Source organism: Marmota flaviventris, chromosome 4 (assembly GCF_047511675.1).
Source record: "Marmota flaviventris isolate mMarFla1 chromosome 4, mMarFla1.hap1, whole genome shotgun sequence".
NCBI lineage: Eukaryota > Metazoa > Chordata > Mammalia > Rodentia > Sciuridae > Marmota > Marmota flaviventris.
Genome location: NC_092501.1, coordinates 69,127,361 through 69,150,178, shown reverse-complemented (window position 1 = coordinate 69,150,178; position 22,818 = coordinate 69,127,361). Strand labels below are relative to the sequence as shown.

The window sequence follows — 22,818 nt, the reverse complement described above, 5'->3', positions numbered from 1 at the left end:
GACCATTTTTTTTTAACACGAATGAAGTGATAATAACAATATAATAATATCCAGGAGCTAGGATAATACGAAGTTCAGGAAGGTGTGTAGGAGAGATAACGTCATTCTTGGTGTGCATGTCCATTTGTGGATAAATCTCAAAATGGAATTCCTGTATAGGTGCGAGTGGGGTTTTTACCAAAACCCTATCCGTTGCCAATTTCACTGTCAAATCCAGCTGCATTACAGCTTGTGTGCTCTGAGGTCTTCAAGTCACCATTCCGGTCCATCTGGGTGAAAATGATGGTGGGGAAAAAAGGGGAGTCCAGGTGGTCCCGGGCTGGGCAAGAGGCGTGGTTTTCAGATGGGTAAGTAGCACCCAACCGTTTAACGTTCGTTCTAGGCCATCCGCAGGGCCTTGCTGCCACCTGCGAGGTTTTTCTGCAGAATGCGGGAGGCTGTGGCCGCGGAGGAGGGGGCGGAGGCAGAGGCGGAGGCGGCACCCAGGGGCTGGGGCAGGGGAAGCCAGGACCATCGCAGTTACAATTTCTTTTCCTGCGGCGGCGGCAGCAGGGAGAGCTGCTGCAGGTTGCTAATCAGCGGGCCTGCGAGCGGGTTTGCAAGGACGCTGTTCCCCCACGGCGCTGGGCAGGCGGGCTACCATAGGGAGGAAGAATAGGAGAAAGGGGAGCAACATACGACCCCGAACGAGTGGAACTAGCAAAGCTCTTCGGCTGGCAGGGAGAAGCGGGAGGAAGCACGCCGCGGAAAGCGGGTGGGCGCCTCCTAGCTGGGTGCCATTATCAGTCCGCTGCAGTACCTTCCAGCAAAAGCCACCGCGGCCGGGGCTGTAGCGGCCAGACGGATGCCAAAGCCACACGGCACGCGAGCGGGCAGCTGCCGCGGTCGCCGTCCCACGAGGGCCCCGGACATCAAGGGCTGCTGGTGAGTAGACGCGCGCGCGCGCGCGCGTGGTAGAGTGTGAGCGCGCTCTGGCACAAGCGAGTGTGCACGCCTGGAGCGTGTGTCTGGTGGCTCGGCGCGCGCCGGCCCCTCTTCCGCTGACGGCGTCGGGGCGCCGGCTGGCTCCTAGGGGAAGATGCGCTCTGCTGTCTGCCTGCTTCCTTCCAGCCAGCGCTGTGGTCCGGCCGGCTCCCGTGCGCTCCTCCGCCAGCCCCTAGGGGTTAGTTTCACCTTGATGGGGGAAGGCAGAGACAGGAAGCTGTGGTTCCTGGTAGGGGGCGGGACTCTGGCTCCAACTTGTACCTAGGTGCGCGTGCTTTTCTTGTTCAGACTTGGAATGCAACCGTGAAAATAATGTCTACATAAAGATCACCGTTCTGTGACCGTGCGTGTGTGCAGAAGCAGGGGGGCAAGGGTTGGAAAGACTGACATTTACTCCTGCAAGGCGTGTGGGACGCCTTTCTAGATTTTTTTTTTTTTTTGCCTTTTCAGAGCGACCCTTTAAAGACATTTCTGCCATCCAAATAACTTTAGCCTTCACTGAAAACCCCCAGTAAAATGCACTAAGAAGTGGAATGTCAACAAAACACAATTCTCCAGAACTCTAAAACAACCAAGTCTAACGTGCTTTTGTTCCCGAAGTTTAATAAAAGAAAACTGCATAAAAGAAAATTGCCGAAGGAATAAATAATTCAGGAAACTGAAGCTGGTCTAGAAGATTGGAAAAAATCTCTAGTATTGGGAGGAGGGAGGAGGGGCGGCTTGCTTTCCGGAAATCAGTGTTTGGTAGCAAGTGAAACAGACATCATTCAAAGTAAGTGACCATACTGCTTTTTAAATATCCTGTTAATCGCTGAAAATAAAATGAAGTCTTGGATTTTAAGACATTTTCAGGAATATAGAGTATTTCTAGGATGCTGATTTATGGTTCATGATTCAAGATCCTGTCAAAATCGGTAAGGAAGATTTGTTCCAGCAGATAAATTACACCTGAATGTTTGATTTCCTGTTTCAATTTTGGGGGAGGAGTTTTTTTTGTTGTTGTTGTTGTTTGCTTTTCTTTTTGCAGTCCTGGGGATGAAAGGCAGACCCAGTGGCAAGAGCTCTACCACTGAGCTACATCCCCAGCCCATAGGCATTAGTTTTCTATGGTTGTTTTACAGAGATTAAACCACTATGTTTTATGGTTTTCCCACACCTTGTTTCAGTTGGCAATTTTATGTTTTTAGGATGGATGGTAAATTTAAGTTCAAAATGTACTCCATGACTGAATTATATCTGACATATTTGTAGCTACAGTATACATGTTTTGTGTTAATTTTAAACATCTGGAGTCAATGTCTTTGAGCCCTAGGCTCTTCTTCTTACCTTTTGCTCCATTAGTGCTTCTTCTATTAAAAGGCATAAATGTTACTGGAATCTACCTGGAAAATAATGACTGCATGCTTTCTGTTAAAGTTTACATACAGCAAATGTTTGCCACATGGAAATACATTTTTGAATATACTTTAGTTGTAATTTATGCATCATCTGTTTCTTGGGAATATTTTCTTCTTTTTTTTTGGTACAAGGGATTGAACACAGGGGCACATAAAACACTGAGCAACATCCCCAGTCTTTTTAATTTTTAATTTTGATACAGGGCCTAAGTTGTTGAGGCTGGCTTTGAACTTTCAATCCTACTGTCTCAGACTCCCAAGCCACTGGGGTTATAGATGTGTGCAACCAGGCCTGTCTTTGTTTCTTGGGAATTTTGAGAAGAAACTTGTTTTCATTCTTTTGTAGAGTAAACACCATTTGGACTATGAAGCAGATACTAAGTCTTTTACCTGTATCTCAGTCTTCAAGACCAGTTTCTTGCCTGCTATTGCCCTATTTCATAGTATTTTTAGTGCCTGGGTGGGGTTTGGAGAGGGCATTGAGAGGACTTTCATGTGTCCTCAGCAGACAGATTTGCTCCTGGAAAGAGGGTGTTTATGGGATTGGTTCCTGAAAAGGGTGCATAAAAATACCTAAAGAGTTGTTGTTAAAAGTTTTCCTCTTCTTACTTTTAGGATATAGGACTTAGTTTGGTCACATCCCTCCTTTTTAAGGACTCTTTCAAGGCCTATTTATAGCTACAATATAAGGAGTGAGATTGCAGTTTACAGAAAAGAGAAGCCTGATAATTCTTGCTCAAAAATATGACAGGAAATTATGCAGATGCTTTCTGGGAAGTGCCAGGTGCCTTCCTAGTGGATACATCTGCCAATTAAAGACATTTTAATTAAGCTATTGGATTTGTGATTCTAATAATGGAATTTTTCTTGGCTTTATTTAAAAAAGTGGCTTCAGTTAAAACTATGTGAAATGACTCATGGTTTTCCCTGAAAATATTAGTTTGTTTTTCCATCCCTGAGGGCTAATGGGTTGCAGCTGTTCAATAAATATATTTGTTAAATGAATAACAAATCCTAGAATGTCTTTATCTTCCCAACCTAACTACTCTGACCTTTCTGGTATTGATTTTATTCTAGTCATAACTTTAAAAGAATCACCAAACCTTTCACCAAATTGCAGCCCCATTGATACAACCAACTAAGAAGACCATCTTCCTCAAGTGAAGGAACAATAACAATCCCTCTAAAACTATTATATTGGTACCTGTTGACTTGCTTATTCTAGCTGTCTGGATATGTGAACTATCCAACTGGCTGTGTGAGCGTACGTTCAGAAATCCTGAGTTGACATCAGAATGTTCAACTCAGGAATAATCTGGATGGGTCTACATCTGGGTGTGGCTTTTGTCAGAAATTATTTGCATTTCTAAGCAAATCAGATGAACTTCTAGTACAATCCTGCATCTCTTCATGCCAAGCGGAGGGGAGGGTTGAACATTTGGCAATTGACTAAGTCTTTAAAATACATACTACTTGATGATTTTTCTAAATTTTAAATTAAATCCATGTTATTTTTGTCTATTGGTGCAGTTGGTTTAGAGACATTAATCCAGGCTGGTGGGTTAATTAGTAACTTGTGTTTATTAAAAGCAACTCCTTAATATAAATTCCAGTAATTCCTGTGTTGTGATTGGCTGTTAACGTTTCAAGGAACTTTGGAAATGGGTGCATTGTTCCTTTTGGAATACAAGAAGATTATGCCTTCCTTTTGTTTTAGTTCTGACTTATCTATTCACTAGAGGTTCTCTATGAGATTCAGAATCTAACTTCAAGATGAAAGATTAGAAAGCTATACAAAGTTTACCTAAATATTAACATTGCGTTGTTTAATAATAATGCAAAATTTCATCAATATTCTTCCCTTTATATGCTTCTCTGATCAAGTTTGTTTCATTCTAAATAAAATCAAGTGATATTTTCAAATTTTTTATTGAGCTATGTCCAAAAATAAATACATAACATAAAGAAAATGCTTATCAGCATTCTGAAGTAACACAAATACTGCTATTCTCTGCATAATCAAACATGGCCATTCATATCAAGTATTTATTTGATAAGTAGGTACTTGGGCCCTTGAATAAGAGTTAAAGGCATGTTCCCTCCATGACTTATTAAGGTCCTTGAAAGCCAGGAAGAAGAATTTTTATTGTTAGATGGTTGTAGGTTCCTTGACAGAGAGTAAGGGATGAAAGCATCTTTTTGTGAGAAGACTTTGGCAATTGAGTGGGAGTGGAATAATAGAAGAAAGGAGGGGATGTGATAATCTGGCGTCAGGTGATGACAGTATGATATAAGAGCCTTGGGCACTGAGATGAAGAAGGGAAAACTTCAGGGAGTCAGACATCAGAGTTCTTTGTTGCATGTGGAAAGGACACAAGTATGATCACTAACATATTCTACCCCCACTCAGGCATCACCAGCTGATCGCTGCATTTCTTCTTGCTGGGCTCTGGGTAACCTGGATATTATGCAAATGTTTGACAAGTATTTCCTAATAAATGTTAAGGATTGGCCTTGTGCTGTATGCCAGAGATAGTATTAAGCAGTACTTGGAATAACATATGAAATCTCAAGGATGATTAGTGTTAGGAAATGAAATCCTTTTGCCACTGACCAATTGTATATCTCTGTGCAAGTTACTAACTTCTTGGAGTCCCCGTTTCTTCATGTTTCAATTGGGATGTTAGTTTCTATTTCATAAGGCCCAGGAAGGAATGCATGCCTAAATAAGTATAAATGAAAAGTGCTTAGAACAGTGTCTGGCAAAAAGTTAATGTTTTATGTGTTTGTTATTCTTGTTTTTATTAACACATAAAACAACCTTATGTAATAGGTACCATTTTACAGATTTAAAAAGTAAGACTCGAAGAGGCCAGGTAAATTGCTCAGGGTCATAGGCTGGTAGATAGATGATAGAGGTGGGAGTCAAACTCAGACAGTTTGACTCCAACACCTGCTTTCCTATCTTGAATAGATTCCTGTTTCTTATCCCACATGGTAGGTGCTAGGGATACTGATTCGAGTAAAAACAGTGTGGGATTGTTCTCATGGAGTTTTAGAGATCTAGTCATCCCTAATGTAGATTTGCTATCTTTAAAATAAAATTAGCACACAGGTTATTGGCTACAGTTTTTTTCTCAATGTTTTCATATTTTATAATTTTTTTGAGGTTCTTTGTCAAAAAGTATTATAGTTTGTGTTTTTACATAGGCTTTAAAAATTTGTTATTTTTGCCTAATACCATTGACATGCATAGCACATACAACTGTCATGTATTCAGTATTCAGTGGTTCTTTTCTGGAGGCAGTATTCTCCATGGCCCTAGAGTCTTGTATCTCTCCCATTGTGAGCCTGGTGAAGTGATGATGGCATTTCTAATCATTTTTTTTTTCAATTAATTCAGAAAATTCTACAGAGTAGTGGCAAAGTAAATTTTAACTATTCTTTAACTTGATGAAATTATTGTGTATAAATATAGGAGGTCAGATTTTAATTATAGGTGGGAAGAACGAAAATTGTCAATTTCTCCAGAGGTTCTCTAGAATGGAATCTGCCATCACTGATTTCCATATTTTGACATTGTTACACTAATGATTATAATCTTTGTTCTCATAAATAACTCACAAATCTATAGTATTGTGGGTTTCCCCTTCCCACACCCTTCTCTCTCTTTTCTTTTCTTTCTTGGTCTGAGAATTGAGCCCAGGGCCTTATGCATGCTAAGAACAGGCTCTACCATTGAGCTACACCACCAGCCCCAGTTTTGTGTTTTTCTAAGTAAATGCCAGTTTTTCCTGGTTTTATATGACACTCATGGATAGAATGAATTCTTTAGTGGAGGAAAAGTAAAATAAAATCCCATCTTTTAAAATATACTCTGTATTCTTTGATTTACCCTTTTGTGTAAATTATGCATCTTATGATTTAGTTAAAGTTCCATTCATTCTAGAATAAACTTTTCAAAAATTTCATGAATTCAGACTTGATTAAGGATGACCGAACTGGAGGTTTATTGAATTTGGTTTTTTGTTTGTTAAAGTTTTGCCATCCTTAATGTTTTAGTGTCATTCTAGTACTGGAACCAGAAATTCAGCAAATGCCCAGATAAGAGATAAGTGCTAAGGGACCCATTACAGAATAGTCATTTTGTTGGTTTGATTTGATTCACTGGCTTATTTTGGAAACATGAGGCCAGCATGACTCATTTTTAACCCTTCTGGTTCCGCGTGAATATTGCCTGTTTTGCATTTCCCCATGTTCAGAGAGAAGTTCCAGAGTGGGCTCCTTTTGTGAGCACTGTGCTTCTAATGCCAGTCAATAATTTCTGTACCTTTAATTAAAAGCAGAAGGAAAACTACAACCAGTAATGGAATTATGGTTAAATTCATCTCATTTAAGGATACTGCCTTTTCATTTTTCCTGTTTTAGACAGGATAATACTGTCATTATCTATCACTAGAGCCATATGTTTTTAACACTAGAAATGCACATTTCAACAACTGAGAAAAAAGGAAGAGAGCTCATTCTTGCCTGGGGGTCCGTGCTTCTGTCTTCTGGTGGATTGACTCTGTCCTTTTTTCTGATCTCTTTTTCTCTGAAAGGCTGGTTTATAAATTGTCCTACAAGGTAAGTTCTCTTTAATTATAGGCACATTATGGACACGATGGTTGGAATGAGATTAGAAAAGAAAAGCTTGGAAAATCTTTCATGTGTTAGTGTCTAACAGCACAGGAAAACTCCTTTCTGAAACTATAGTACTTTATATATAAGTAAAACTAAAACTACTTGAAATCACTGGTGGGGGTGGAATTTTGCTTTTCCAATTCACGAAAAATGCAAGAAATCAAAAAGTGGATCTTGAAAGAAAATATGTATGGCATATTTTATGGTATATATAATCATTTTCCTTTTGTCAAGTGTGGTGTTATTGAAAGATGTAGAAAGGTAACTAGGACAATGATTCTCAAATTATCCCCCCCAAAATAAAATGTCCCCCATCCCACCCCAAAGATTGTTATTGAGAAGGTTTGGGTGGAGATGGAACCCTTCCTTTCAATAGTCTTCTCAGAAAATCCTGACATAGGTGATCATAAACTATACTTTGAGAAAAAACTCATTCTATACTCAATCTTTTGCCTCTCCTTTTATGTTTTCAGCATTTATTCTTACTGATTTCCATAGACATTCTCACATAATAACATATTTCAGTACAAACACCTCACTATTGTCTTGGAGTGCTTATAATGGAGTAAAACACTTCCTCTCATCTTATTAATAATTCCTGTTTTTTTGATGGACAGAATCAGTTGGTAGTAATATGTTAGAGATAATATTATATGTCCTTCTGAATGGCAGACGATTAGATAAGAGAAGCTGAGGAAGACATAGGAAGAAGTGATAAATAGTCTAATAGTTCAGAAGGAAGGAAAGGGAGTCTGATTACACTGAGAGCCTTCATGGGCTGTCCAGTCAAGGTGTTTAAACTCCCTCTGGTAGGTACTATGTTGACAACGAGCATTTTCGAGCAGGGGACGCATCTGATGGAAACAAATGTGCTCCTCAGCAAGGGCCACACAGTATCTAGTTCAGAAATAGAGGATCGAGAAACAGGGAGTAAAGCAGACTGGTTTGTCACCATAAAGGCAGAAGAGAACAAGGATGAGGATTTGGGTGCAGAATTTGGTGAGATCAACTTTGAAGGCCTTTGCAATAGGGTTCTCCATTTCTGTGTTCCTGAACATAGCTGGTAAATTGATATTTCCAGCAATTGCATGGTAATGATACTTTAAGACTACTGTGTAAGTCAGGTTTTTGTGGTGATAAAAATACCTGACAAGGACAATTTAGAGGAGGAAAAGTTTATTTTGGCTCATGGTTTCAGAGATGCAGTCATTGTTAGGCTGATTCCATTGTTCTGGGCCCAAGATAAGGCAGAACATCATGGCAGAAGGGTTCAGTGGAGGAGCACAGCTCTGTTGATGGCATCCTAGAAGCAGGTGGGTAGGGGCCACAAGGAAGATGAACCCTTTCAGTGCATGCCCCTAGTGACCTATCTCCTCCAAATAGGCCCTACCTGCCTACAGTTATTACCCAGTTAGTCCACTCAGATGAGGATGGACTGACTAGGTTGTGCACTTATAATCTAATCATTTCACCTCTGAATATTCCTGTGTCAACACAGTAGCTTTTGGGAACACCTCATATTCAGACCATAACAACTATCAGTTTCTCCCACACATAGAAATTGAAGAGACTAGGATTCAAATCTAGAACAATTGACTCAAAGCTTTAAGACTTAAAAAAATTTATAATTTGTCTTTTTATAAAGTAATACAGACTGATAACAAATATACAGAAATGAATGAATTGAAAATGAAAGTCCCTCGTGATCCCACCCTTGAGAGATCAGCTAAGAAAAGAAATCAGCACATGGTAATGATATGTAACTTTAAGACTACTGTGTAAGCACAGGTGTTCCAGACTTTTTTCTTCCAAGTACCAATATAAACTAATACATATACATTCATACTCCAAGGATGAAGTCGTGCTTTGAATGTTAATTTACAATTTGGTTTTGTCACTTAATGTTCTAACTTGAGCAAGTCTGTGGCTCAGTGCACAAACATGTGGGTCTCTTCTAAAGGCTTGATTTTAAGCCAGAGATTTTTTTTTTAATATGCCCTTTTATGGCTATTTATTTTATTTTATTTCAGTTTCTAATGTAAGTATATTTATAACACCTAATTAAATAAAATATATGCCACAAAAGTGGACAACCAAACAAAAGCCAATGAAGAAAATATACATCAAACTCTCTCATGCTATTGGATTCAAACAGGGACATCCAATTGTACTTAAAAATAAAATAATAATAGTAACTAGCTTTTATTAGTTTTTTTTACTGTGTACTAGGTACAGTTGAAAGAATATTACATGCTGATATTAAATTTTATTCTTCACAAACTGTTATGAGGAAACTACTCTTACAGTGGTCACTTTGAAAATACAAAAAAAAACTGGTAAAGAATCCAAAAATCTTTTCCAGGATCATAGATTTATTACTTGATACCAGGATTTGAGTTTTGTCTTATAAAAAGCATTATAATAAATTTATGTATACACACATTGAGCATTTGTCACTCATTCTGTGCCTGGTCAGATGATTTTTTTTAGGACCTCAGATCTAGCACAATATATGGACTATATCAGACACTCTGTAAATGTTTCTTGAATATTATTAATTCCATTAATATTCCATGATTTTAATTTTTTTCAGATTTTGCAGCCCAGATAAAATACCCAGACCAGAGCATTCTCTTTGGCTGTGATGTTAGTATAGGCAACTAGATAAAAGATTTAAGTCTAGAGTCAACAAGATTTGATTACTTAACAACTGTGTGGCCCTATGCTATTTCTTTTTGTTTCCAATATTTTAATATTTTTAAACCATTGCTGCTCTGTGTGTGTGTGTGTGTGTGTGTGTGGCATTTGGGCAGAACAATCTATGGGGAAATCTTAGAATTGGAATTTCTTGGTCAGTAAGAGTGTTTATTGTAAAAAAAATGCCAATTTTTCTTCTAGTTCGCCTTCTAGTTCATCTATTGCATGTAGTTGTCATGTCTCCTTAGTCTTTTTAAATCTGGAGTTGTTGCTCAATCTTTCTATTTTGACACTTTTTAAAGAATACTGGTACTTCCAAGTACCAATATAAACTAATACATATACATTCATACTCCAAGGATGGTGGTTTTATAGAAAATCCCTTGATTTGGATTTATCTGATGTTTCTTCAGGTGTATTGTAATCAAGAGTGCGCCCTAATCTGGTGGTGGTCAAAGGTGTCTTTCCTGAGGAATCTGGTTAAACTAACACTGGGAAGATGAATCAGAAGCAGAAGTGTGAGCCAAGGAGGGGGGTATTTTCATTGATTTTGCACAGTGCATTTTAGCAACCCAAAGGCGCCAGTGTGTAGAGAAGGGCAAGTGAAAGAAGGTTGGCCAGGAATGAGCTGGGTCAGACTCAGATTTGCAGGACCTCAACACCTGTGGTGTTGAGTTCTGCAGTTTCAGTGACCTGCAGTCAACAAAGAAGGATGAGTACAATGCAAGATATTTTGAGATAAAAAGGGACCACATTTGCATAAATTTTATTGCATTATGTTAAATTTGTTCTACTTTATTACTAGTTATTTTTGTTAATCTCTTACTGTGCTTAACTTACAAAATAAACTTTGTCATAGGTAGGAATACTAAGAGGAAAATCATGTGTAAAGTTTTGTGCTATTCATTGTTTTAGTCATCCACTGGGGATCTTGGAACATATTCTCTATGGATGAGGTGGGGGGAACGACAATAGGATATTAATAGTGATGGCAAGCCACTAAGGAGCTTTAAGCAAAGAAATTGACAGTATTCCAGTCAAGTTTTTAAAAGATCACAACGCAGGTCGTATATCGAATTAATCAAAGAGGAGCCAGCTAGAAACAAACACACCAGTTAGAAGGCTGTTCTAGCAACGTAGACAGTAAAGGGCAGAAGTGGTTAGGGTAAGAAGATCTTGAAAAGATGCAGATTGGAGAGATAGTTTAGAGAGTGAATTGAAATCCTTAGATATAGGTGGCAGGTAGGACTTGAGATTGAAGGACAGGCAGGGAGGGGTAGCGAGGTGTTTCCAGGGTTTGCCATTTTGTGTAATCCATTGGGTGTTGGTTTCATTTGTGGAGATGAAAGATGCATTTCTTCACCTTTTGACAGTGAAATTAGAAGCATCACCATCTCCAGCTTCCTTAGATGCTGATGTTTACAATATTTTTCCTTATTTTTGCTCCTATATTGTGTTATATTCATTTAATTTCCAAGTTCTATGATTTTTCTTCAGTGTCCTCTGTAGCTATTATCCATCTCCATTCCTTTCAGACCCGACCAACCTCATTCCACAGTTGCACTTTTCTCCCCTTTGGGCGGCTACTTGCTGTCCTCTCTCCAACTTTATCCATCCCTGTCAGATGATTTAAATCTATAAATGTGTACTGAGTGCCTGGTTTGGGCAGATCACCTTATGGGTGAGAGTTGAGAGTTAAACAAGAAGGTAAAAATATATGAGAATCAATTCCTGATTGTAATTTGAAGAGAAAGAAAAGGACATTTTACCTGGTGATGAGGAGACAATCTTGACACACTCCTTATGTAAAAATAAATTATATAAGGATCAAAGCTGTTTATACAAAAATGCCTAACCATCAAATTACTGGCAGAAAATAAAGGTAGATGTATTGTAAAATTTTTATGATCAGTGAGTTTGAAGACCTTTTAATGAATGTTCAGGGACCTAGATGTAGATACCATAAAAAAGATTGATTTGGATGGGAGAATAACTTAGTCATTGAGCACCGGTCTGGCATGCACAAGGCCCTATGTTTGATCCCTAGCCCCACAAAAACAAACAAACAAACACCCCACACACACCAGCTTAAATTTTTACATTTTATATAAAAACAAAACAACTTCTGTCAAGCAAGAATTTTTACTTATTTAATAAATGTAAGGAATGATGGAAACAGAAAAATCTCCATTTTCAAATATCACAGTAATAATTGTTTTGGGCAAAAATCATCTTTATTTGCTAAAATTAATGGGTAACAGAATATTTTCAAAGCAGTATGGAGATTTCTTGGGAAACTGGGAATGGAACCACCATTTGACCCAGCTATCCCTCTCCTTGGTCTATATACCCAAAGGACTTAAAAACAATATACTACAGGGAAAAAAACAGCCACATCAATGTTTATAGCAGCACAATTCACAGTAGCCAAACAATGGAACTAGCCTAGATGCCCTTCAATAAACGAATGGATAAAAAAATGTGGCATATATACACAATGAAATTTTACTCGGCAATAAAAGAGAATAAAATCATGATATTTGAAGGTAAACGGATTGAGTTGGAGAAGATAATGCTAAGTGAAGTTAGCCAATCCCAAAAAAACAAATGCTGAATGTTTTCTCTGATATAAGGAGGCTGATTCATAGTGGGATAGGGAGAGGGAACATGGGAGGAGTAGATGAACTCTAGATAGGGCAGAGGGGTTGGAGGGGGGAGAGGGGGCATGGGGTTATAAATGATGGTGGAATGTGATGATCTTATTATCCAAAGTACCTGTATGAAGACACGAATTGGTGTGAATATACTTTATATACAACCAGAGGTATGAGAAATTGTGCCCTATATGTGTAATAAGAATTGTAATGCATTCTGCTGTCATAAAAATAAAAAAGAAGAAAAAATATTTTCAGAATCTAAAAATAACTACCTACAACATATTACAACATACTTTTTTTTTTTTAAATGGGGCTGAGAATTGAACCCAGGGCCTCATGCATGAGATATCACTGAGATATCCCCTTGACCCCAAATACTTTATAGTTACAATTGAAAATATAGTATCTTCATAGGGGGGAAAACTACAGAGGTATCAATGGTCAAAGTTAACATTACCAATAATCAGATAAATCTATGATCTATGTCTCCTGATGCACTAAGAAAATATATCCTTGCCCTAGAAGCATTTTTGCTAGCAAATACATAAATCTCATCATTTCCTCTATTTTTTCTTTGTAGCAGTTGCCATCATTTTTATTACACAATTGTGTAAATAATTGTTTAAATTTTTACCTCTCTGTCCGTTGCAGCATTTGCTCCTAGCAAATATGTCTCTTTGCTTACCATTTTTTTTTTTTTCTTTTGTACTGGGGATTGAACTCAGGGGCACTGATCACTGAGAAACCTCCCAAGAAATACAAAATCAAAATATTTTGTATTTTATTTAGAGACAGGGTCTCACTGAGTTGCTTAGCACCTCACTTTTGCTGAGGCTGGCTTTGAACTCATGATCCTCCATCCCACAGCCTCTCAAGCTGCTGGGATTACAGGCATGCATCGCACTCCCAGCTCTTTGCTTACCAGTTTCTAACACAACACAGGGTTCATAAACAATGTTGAATAAGTGAATGAATAAATAAATTTATTTGGAGCTAGCAGTATTTGTGGGAGAGATGTATTTATCCTTGGAACATAGTGAGTGAGAAATCACAGTTGGATATCTTGGTGGAAATGAAGGGAGCACCATTGGAAGGTATGCTGCTAACATTCAAATTAAGTTGAAGCCATGAAAAAAATGTGTCCTATAGGAGGTGTGTCAGGAGTAAAGATGGAAAATTGGTATTTGAAATGTGAATTGAGGGTTGGGGGAGGAAAAAGGAGAATAACCTCTACTTCGCAGAAGCCAAGTCATAAAAGTTTGTTCTAAAGTAGAAAATATTCCACTGATGAAGGCAAGGCATTTAGAAGGTTATTTGTAACAATCTTAGAGGACTTTTATTTGATGCAATATTTAAAGTTTTAATGTGCATAAAAATATCCTAGGCTGTTTGGTAAAAAATGGAGATCCCTGGGGCATCCTATCCAGAAATTCTGACTCAGTGGGTTCTATAAATCTATTTATTATTGCCAGCACCCACCTCCTCCACCAAGTTACTATGAGGCAGGTGGTCCAGGAACCACACTGTGAGGAAACCATGTTAAAGTTAAGGGGATGTCACAGGGCAGGAAGGCAGGGAGGGAGCAAATGGTAAATGAGTGGGCTTTCCTGGTAATAAGGGGTTCTTCAAGGACTGAGGGTGTAGCTCAGTGGTGGAGCACTTGCCTAGCACCTACCACCACCACCACCACCACACACACACACAAAAAAAAAAAAAAAAAGAAAAGAAAAGGAGCTTTTTTTCAAGAGTTGTAAAGTGAATTGCCAGAGAATATTATGAAAAGGCACTGTCTTTTCTTGGGGGTTGGAGGTTTGTTCACTGCATGGAAGAGATTGTCTAATGTAAAACCAAACACGAGTGTAACTACCCACAGTGAAAATTCTTGTGGGTGGGGATTTTTGGAGAAGCAGTGGACTGAACCCAACTTTGGAGTTTCAGGCAACTAGCAGGCAAAAGAATGATGTCATTTAAAAAATTTATTTGTGATTCATTTCACTTCATTGCATTAGGTATCTATTGGTGGTGGTTTCTTAAAAGCAAATTGGAATAAAAAGGAAAGTATATTAAAATGTAAATTAAAGTTTGGTGTCTCATGGGTGACTTATGTTTGGAATACATAATCTCTAGGAAACTTTAGTATTTTAACAGCAGGCGAGTAAAATTAACATCCCCATACAATTTATGATGAAAAAAATCTGTGTACTGGGGCTGGAGCTATGTTCAGTGGTAGAGTGCTTGCCTAGCATATGTGAGGCACTGGGTTCGATTCTTAGCACCACATTAAAAAAAAAGATCCGTTGACAACTAAGCAATATATTTTTAAAAATCTGTGTACAAATATAAATTTCTCCTGGACATCTCAAATTTATTTACCAAATGTTTTATAATTCATATTAATTGAATCATCACATTAAAAAATCATCACCTCAGGCTTCTAAGTTAGAACTTTTTTAGTATATGAAATATCTTTCAAATACAACAAAATTTAGAATTTATCTTTAAAACCAATAAATATTTTGAATTGAACTCTGTCTTGGTAGAGTTTGAATTTGTTAATAAAATGTACCAGGTGTTCAGGCCTCAGACACTAAGCATTCTTCCTAAAAGTGAAGGGAACGAGTGCTCTTTTATTTCTTTGGCAGGAAAAAGGTTATGAGTCATACATTTGTAACACTGAACTAAAATCTTCATTTTTTGTAGTAAATCCTATCATTCTTACCTAAGGCTCAAGGATTTGATCCTTCCCTGGATTTTACTGATACCTCTTAAAGTCCAATTTCTAATTTTCATGGGTGACTAAGACTGGTTCTGGGTTCCTGCGCAACTAGTTTTGGATTCCTGTTTCAAGAGTTGCTCAAGTTTCCTATTTCTAGGCTCTCGTTTTCTTATCTATAAAATGGGGAGTGCTTACTGACATCAAGAATTGTGCTGCTTTACAAGCATTATCTCATTCTTCCTTTTTAGCACCTGTAATTTGACAGTGTCTACTGTCAACTCTTTGTATTTGGGGAGCCTGTGATTCTGGAGTTAGTGGTGGGTGAAGTCAGAATTTGAAACCAGATAGTCTCAACCTGGGTTGCACCTCTAATCAATAAGCTCAACTGTGTCCTGTTTGAACAGGCTGTTGTCAGGGTATCTGAGATCATGTGTATTAATGTCTGATTTCAGTTAACCAGGGAAGGAAAGCTGTCTATTAATGGTACCTATTATTATTACGACAGCTGTTTTGCTATGGTGGTTTGCATTGAAGGTGACATGTAACCTGACAGTAGTACCTCTCCTGACTAGAATCACTAGGACAACTGTTAGATAACTGAATGTCTGTCAAAAATGAATTGCCAAAAAGCAAGTAATTGCACATCAACCATCTGTGATATCTATAATAACTTTCAGAAATCATTAACCTCATTTCTTTAACCATTTGCTGTGAGAAAGGACGGATTTTCTTTGTTTCCTCCCTGAAACCTGGGGACTATAATGGAATTTCTTATACACTTGACTTGCACTTCACTTGAGTTCTTCTGGCTAAGTATTATTGTCTTCCTTTAAAGGATGAAAATAAGTTGAACAAAAGGGATAAATAGGATGTAGTAGGCTTCCCTAGTGGGAAAACCTGGATTCTCCCAGAGATGTTTGTAGACCTAAAACCTGAGTTCTTGGTGCTTAGGGGATCCAATCACTTCATCCTGGTATCAGAATAAAAATTTTGTATTGCACTATGCAAAACAGTATTTTTATGGCCAAACGTATGACTCCATTGCCCTTAGGGTAGCCTAGATTTGCTCAAAATAATTTAAAACAAATATCAGGAGTGGTTTACTTAATACTCTTTTCTGTAGCAACTGCATTCTTGCTGATCAGATCAAATCTAAACTAGCCTGTTGCTGAATGTGTATCCTGAATATTCCTCTAGAGGTAAGAGATGAGAACCTGGCCCTTAATAGATACTCATTGTGTTAGTTAGCTTTGCATCCCTGTGACCAAAATACCCAATAAAAACAACTTATAGGAGGGAAAATTTATTTTGGCTCACAGGTTTAGAGGTAGGTCAAGTCCATTTTGTGGGGAGCCCAAGGTGAGGCAGGACATTATGGTGGAAGGGCATGGTAGAAGGATGCATCAGAGAGAGAGGGGAAGGGGCTACATGGAAGATGAACCCTTCCAGGGCATGACCTCAACAACCCATCTCCTCCAACCACGCCCCACCTACCACTTAGTCCATTTAAACTAGGATGGGCATATTAGGTTACAGCTGTCATAATCTAATCATTTCGCCTCTGAATATTCCCTCATCAAACCAGAAGCTTTTATATGCAATAAAAACTATTTCTAATATTCTGGTCAAGTTGTATATTTCCCCCATGCATTTTGATTTTATCTTTTCATTTTCATTCAGCTCAATGTCTTTTTTATTGCACTGGAGACTTTCTCTTTGTTCTTTGGAAAGTATATTAAGGATATGTTACTGACTTTTCAAGTCAGACTATTTTTTATAATTTTAATTTTTAGTTATAGATTGACAAGTTATAGTTGTGCAAGTTTAATTTTTATCCTGCCAATATTTTAGTACAGATAAATTATCAGTCTTGGTCATAGCACATTTCTGATTGGTAGGTAATACAGATTAATATAGAAAATTCAAAAATCGTCTTTGTTTTCAGGTCTGAATTTTTAGACTCTTTCAAAATGGACAGACAAGGATGGGCCTCGATCTTTTTTTCCCTACAGCGGGTTCAATCTGTAACAGTGTGACTCAGGAGAGTCTTCTTTGTACCTGTCGTTTAAAGCATGGGAATAGCCCTTTACCTCCCTTTATCTAAATCAGATTAGGTCAGCACAGCCCACGGCCTAGGTTATAATGATTTCCTTTAAGTATTGCCAACTAAGTAAACTGCAGGGTGTTCTTCCTGGAAGACATGAATTCTGTAACCAGAGAATGACTGTTGGTTTGGCCAATTTAGAAGTGAGACACCAGAAGGTGGCATAAGGTGTTCTCACCCCTCCCCTGCTGGCAGATCACACCTGCTTATCCAGGTCACCATGGCACTCAGGGAGCAAAGGACATAGCTGGGTAATGGTGGTGCCAGCTCTTCATTCAGTACGTGGTCTCCAAGGAGACTGTTCACTGTTTGGTAGTCTCCTTTCTGTATTCCAGAAAATATTACTTTATGTATGAAAATGGGTCAGGAGCTCAACCAAAACAAAAAGGGGATGGTGGTGGTGGAAAAATTAAGGATGAAAAAATTCACCAAATTGGGCTGGGGATGTTGCCTATGAGGTACTGGGGTTTCACCTCTAGCTCCACAAAAAAAAAAAAAAAAAAAAAAAAGGAAATTTTGGTAAATTAAGGCCAAAAAATAGGCACTGCACTAGATCAGATATCTTCTCTGTTCAATCTTGGCATTATTTGTTGCTTGTTTTAAAGAGCAGAATCATAGAAGTTCTTCCATAGTCTCTTGGGGGGAGTTGAGACAATTGGGACCCAATAGCCATAGTTTTATCTCATCCCCTTTGGACAGGCTGGCTGCTCACTTGGTTCTGGAAACTACTTGTCAGCTGGGCCCCAGGGACAGGGGTTGAGCTCCATGTGCTTATTGTGAACGCACAGGGTTATGACACCCAGGTTTCCAGTCCTGGCAGGAAGCAAATGCTGCCTTACACATGAGAAAGGTCAGTTAAAAGAAGAAAGTGGTGGTCTTTGAAAGCTACGATGAGGAATGGGTTAGAGATAAAAACTAGAAGGCAGAAACTCTAAAGCAAAATGAGCCTCCAGAAGGTATCTTACAGGTATCATGGCTGTCACTCAGATGTCATCAAATCTCAAGAAAATGGGCTGTTCTGGGGTGAAGTTTAGGGAATCAGGTTGAGATTAAATCAGGCATTTCTGATGAATGTTGGTTGTAAGCCCCTATGAGTGGGATGAAGGGGGACCATTTGTGAAGGAGGGTAAGCCTGGGAGGTGCTCAGGAAGAAGGCATCATAGGCAAGCTAGGAATAGACCAAGCTCACAGCCAGGCTTGTCTGACTGCAGGGCTGAGTTTGCACTTGGCATTTCCATAGTGTACTGGACCTCTGCTTTGAAAAAGGAGTTATATTTTATTCTTGCGTGACATTGAATACTTTCCATCTGCCTTTGACTTTCTGCTTCAGTATATTTCTGATTCTCTAAATTGCACTGGGCACTTTATATTTAGCCCTTGAAGTCATCTTCAACCAGTCTTCCCCATGTTGGTTGCTGAAGTGTGAGGAATTAGAGAAGACGCTCTGCCAGCTTCGTGCCAGTTCTCCTGTGCTGTTAATGTCACAAGGATTACTTCCTTTCCTGAAGTACCTTTTACTTATAATCATGGTACTCAGGTTGTTTGCCTTTCCTCCTGCTAGAAGAGGAGAGCATAGATGAAAATGCCTTCCATTTCTTCATTGGAGGCTTGACATTCTATTTGTGGATCCACTGCTGGAATAATTAAGTATTTCAGGTGCTCAGCCCTAGGCCTGGGTGTGTGTGTGTGTGTGTGTGTGTGTGTGTGCTAGAACCCCCCACACACACCCCTTTTAGGAGAATCTGGAAATCTGAATTTTTATATGAAAATCTTACAAGTTTTAAATGTTGATAAAGGTCGGGCAGGATGTAGGTGAACTGAGAGAAGAGGGAGGAGTTATTTCTGTTACTTCCTGTACCTGGGGCAAAGGTACAGAGGCAGTAGAGAATGTGTGTTTTCCTTATCAGTACTGACCCTAGTCCCTGTGGGCTCTTCTGAATCACCCTTTCTAGGTTAAACCTGCTGCTTTTATCAGGACACAGGTCCAGTTGACTAAAGCAACTCGAAGTATTAAATAAGATATAAATTATTTCTCTCCTAATGGTCTGAGTGTAGGCAAACTAAGGTGCTCCTTTTTTCTTCTTGTTTTGCCTTGGCTCATCCTCATGACCCAACATGTTTCACCTTTGTGTGTACATGCCAGCTGGCAGGAGGGGAAGGGGTGGGTGGAGAAGGCCAAGCCCTTTCTTTGCAGGGCAGGATCTAGATGGTACCACTCTGTTCACGCCCTGTTGCCCAGAATTTAGTGATGTGGCCATTCCTCACTCAAAGGAAGGATGGAAAATGTGGGTTTTAGTTGGGCAGCTATATATTAGCTAAAAATTAAGCACTTAATCAGAAAGAAAGAATAGGTATTATGGGAAGCTTTGCACTTGTGGGTTGCAGTTTCTATGAGGTAAGGTATCCCTTACCGTATTCACTGCTTCAGTTTTGTAATTATTTTAGCAAACTCTAGTAGCACACATGGCAGGTGATACTTGCCATTCATTTTTCCTGTTTTATTAGTCTCATGGCCTACTTTATTTCTGGTTCACTCAACATTGCGTGATGAGTCTGTAGTGTTGGTCTTAGAGCAGGGGTTTTCAAACTTTTTGTCCCCTTAAAATTTACTAAAGAGCCGGGATTGTGCTAGTGGTAGAGTGCTTGCGTAGCATGTGTGAGGCACCACTGGGTTCGATTCCCAGCAGTACATAAAAAAATAAATAAATAAATAAATAAAAGTATTGTGTCCATCCACTACTAAAAAAAGTTTTAAAAAATTTACTAAAGATACTGAAAAGTTTTGTTATGTAGGTTATATGTATTTATTATTACTGTATTAAAGTTAAATATTAAATGAGTATACCAGTAAACATTCCATTAACTGTTGGAAATCTCCACTATACAACTATGAGAGACTGATGTTAAAAAAGCAAATAATGTTTCAATAATTGTGTGAAAATAATATTGACCTTTTAGACTCCCCTAAAGGATCTGGAAAGACTTGGGCCATATTTTGAGAGTCTCCAATCCAGAGTATATAATATTGATTTTGATAATTGTTTATATTACAACTGGAAGTGTCAGGATTAGATGTTGTCACATAATTAGTTGTTCATAAAACAAGTGTGGCTCAGTGGTACAGTTCTTGCCTAACATTCTTGAAGCTATGAGTTCAGTCCCCAGCAAAGTAAAAAAAAAGTCAACTGACCAATGTTTTATATTTAGGAAGTGCTTGCGTTTTATATTTAGGAAGCATTGGTTTTCATTATTACTGGATAATAAATTAATTTATGTGTGCAAATTAATAGTGAATTTTTTTTATCTATAATAGTTTAATCCATTCAGGTGTTCAGGATGAACTAAACATTTTAGACTTACAGAAGCTCATTACATTTTATGAGTTTATTTTTGTGCATGCTTATTGTTTTGGGCCACTCTGCCCTAAATCCCCCTTTTCTCACTTGGCACATCCCATATCCTCTTCTAGAAATGAAAAGTGCTGGAGATGTCAGGATATTCTATCGCTTCTGCAGCCAGGCTGTAAGCATATGACCTAGGCACTACCAGTCAGACACCTCCATGTCATTCTGTGAGATAGAAACTAGGGACATGCAGAAATGCTAGGCAGCTGCACAATGATACCATGGCAACAATTCCCGATAGAGTTGTGGAAACTGGTGGAACAAGCTTCAGACTCCCCTGCTCCTTGGCAACAGAGATAGCGGTGGGGTTTTCACCAGACCAGTGCTTCTGTGTGATTTGGGCTAATGTTCCTGAAATTGTAACCTCACCATCCCCCATTTTTCTGGTTCTTCTGGAAATATGTGATCTTTTCATTATCCTTCCATGAATTCAAAAGCCATTGTCTTTGCCTTTTGTTAAGAATCCTGTGTGGTCCATTATCAAATATAGTGCTTCTCAAAGTATTGTTTGGAAGCTGAATAATTGTCTTTGTGTTTCCAACATTTAAAATTATTTGTTCTATGTTATGGGTCAGAGGAACTTTTTTTTTTTTTGTACCAGGGATTGAACCCAGGGTCGCTTAACCACTGAGCTATATCCCCAGCCCCTTTTTTTTCTTTAATATTTATTTTTAGTTGTAGTTGAACATAATAACTTTATTTTATTTATTTATTTATTTATTTTTATGTGGTGCTTAGGATCGAACCCAGGGCTTCTCACATGCTAAGCAAGTGCTCTACCACTGAGCCACAACCCCAGCACCCCCAGCCTTTTTTAAAATATTTTTTTATAGACAAGGTATTGGTGAGTTACTTAGGGCCTCACTAAGTTGCTGAGGCTGGCTTTCAACGGACGATCCTCCTGCCTCAGCCTTCCAAGCCTCTGGGATTACAGGCATACACCACCACTCCTGGCTTGGAGTGGCTTTTAAAAGAAATAATTCTACTCTTTACAAGACCCTAATCAATGACTAGTCAGTATTTCCTTTTTATTCTGTCTCTCTTTTTTTAAAAAATATTTTTAGTTGTTGATGGACCTTTATTTTATTCATTTATTCGTATATGGTGCTGAGAATTGAACCCAGTACCTCACATATTCTAGGTAAGTGCTCTACCACTGAGCCACAACTCTAGCCCCATTTTTAACTCTTAATATCTTTTTTTTTTTTTTCTTGTTAACTTCTTATCACTGAGAAGTGGTAATCCCCAGTTGGTTGCTGCCAGAATTGTTCAACTCAAGCTCTGGCTCTTTCCAGGTCGTTTCTTTCTTGAATATTTTTGTAACCTGCAGGCTTGGGGCTTAGGTTAACTCCAGGGATGGTGCAGATAATGAGGGAGAAGAGATAAGTGACTTTCCTTGAAGGGTTTCTCAGCCTTGGACTTGGGCCAAAAATAGCCTGGAGGGGCTCATTGATCTACTTAAGAGATTTGTAGAATAACAATGTTAGATTTGTAGAATAACAATGTTATAATTTAAGAGAATGTAGGCTCCTTTCCCTGGTTCCTAAATGAGGAAATGAGTGAGGAGAAGGTACATGTCCAGAGTCACCTCAGTGACTCAGTGGGTTATAAAGGACAAAAGAAATCTAGAAGAAGTGGGAAATGGTGATACAGAGATTGATGTGCATTAGCATAAAAAGGAAGGAACTCACTGAGTAGATATTTGAACTTGGGTATCACTTCACACCTTTGAGCCTCAGTTTCCTCAATGGCAAAGTAAAGATTCTAATAATAGCTAACATTTATAAAATTGACTATTACTTCTTCATTTTACAAATGCACAGAAAGGCTATCTAACTTACCTATGGGCATGCAGCTAGCATATTGATTTTGGATTGCTACTTCACACATTTCCATGATCTCATCAATACACTTATAATCCCACAGTTGTGTGGGTGAGGTATCAGGGCCCAGCCTCCCTGAGTCCTCTGCTCACCATCTCACAAGGCAGGGGTCAAGGTGTGGACCAGGGATTGGGGTCCATCTGAGGTTTGGGCTTCTCTTCAAAGCTCATGTTATTATTGGCAAAATTAATTTCCTAGTGGCTGTGTAATTTGTGGCATTTGGATCTTCTATACCAGCAAAAGAGCATCTCCTTTGAAAGATCTAACCTCATTAGGTCAGGGCCACCCAGGAT

General features: G+C 38.6%; 1 protein-coding gene across 3 annotated transcripts in view; it reads left to right on the top strand.

Moving 5' to 3' along the window:
* Positions 1-562: 562 nt before the first annotated feature.
* The window catches only part of Stambpl1 (STAM binding protein like 1), a 43,994-nt gene continuing 21,738 nt past the window's right edge, over positions 563-22,818 (top strand). For 2 of the 3 annotated variants that reach the window (XM_027949238.3, XM_027949235.3), the window contains exon 1: positions 563-924. The gene's annotated coding sequence lies outside the window, so the exon portion shown is untranslated. Of the gene's footprint in view, positions 925-1,434; positions 1,757-22,818 lie in introns of all 3 variants that reach the window. The other variant, XM_027949236.3, reaches the window with a different exon arrangement.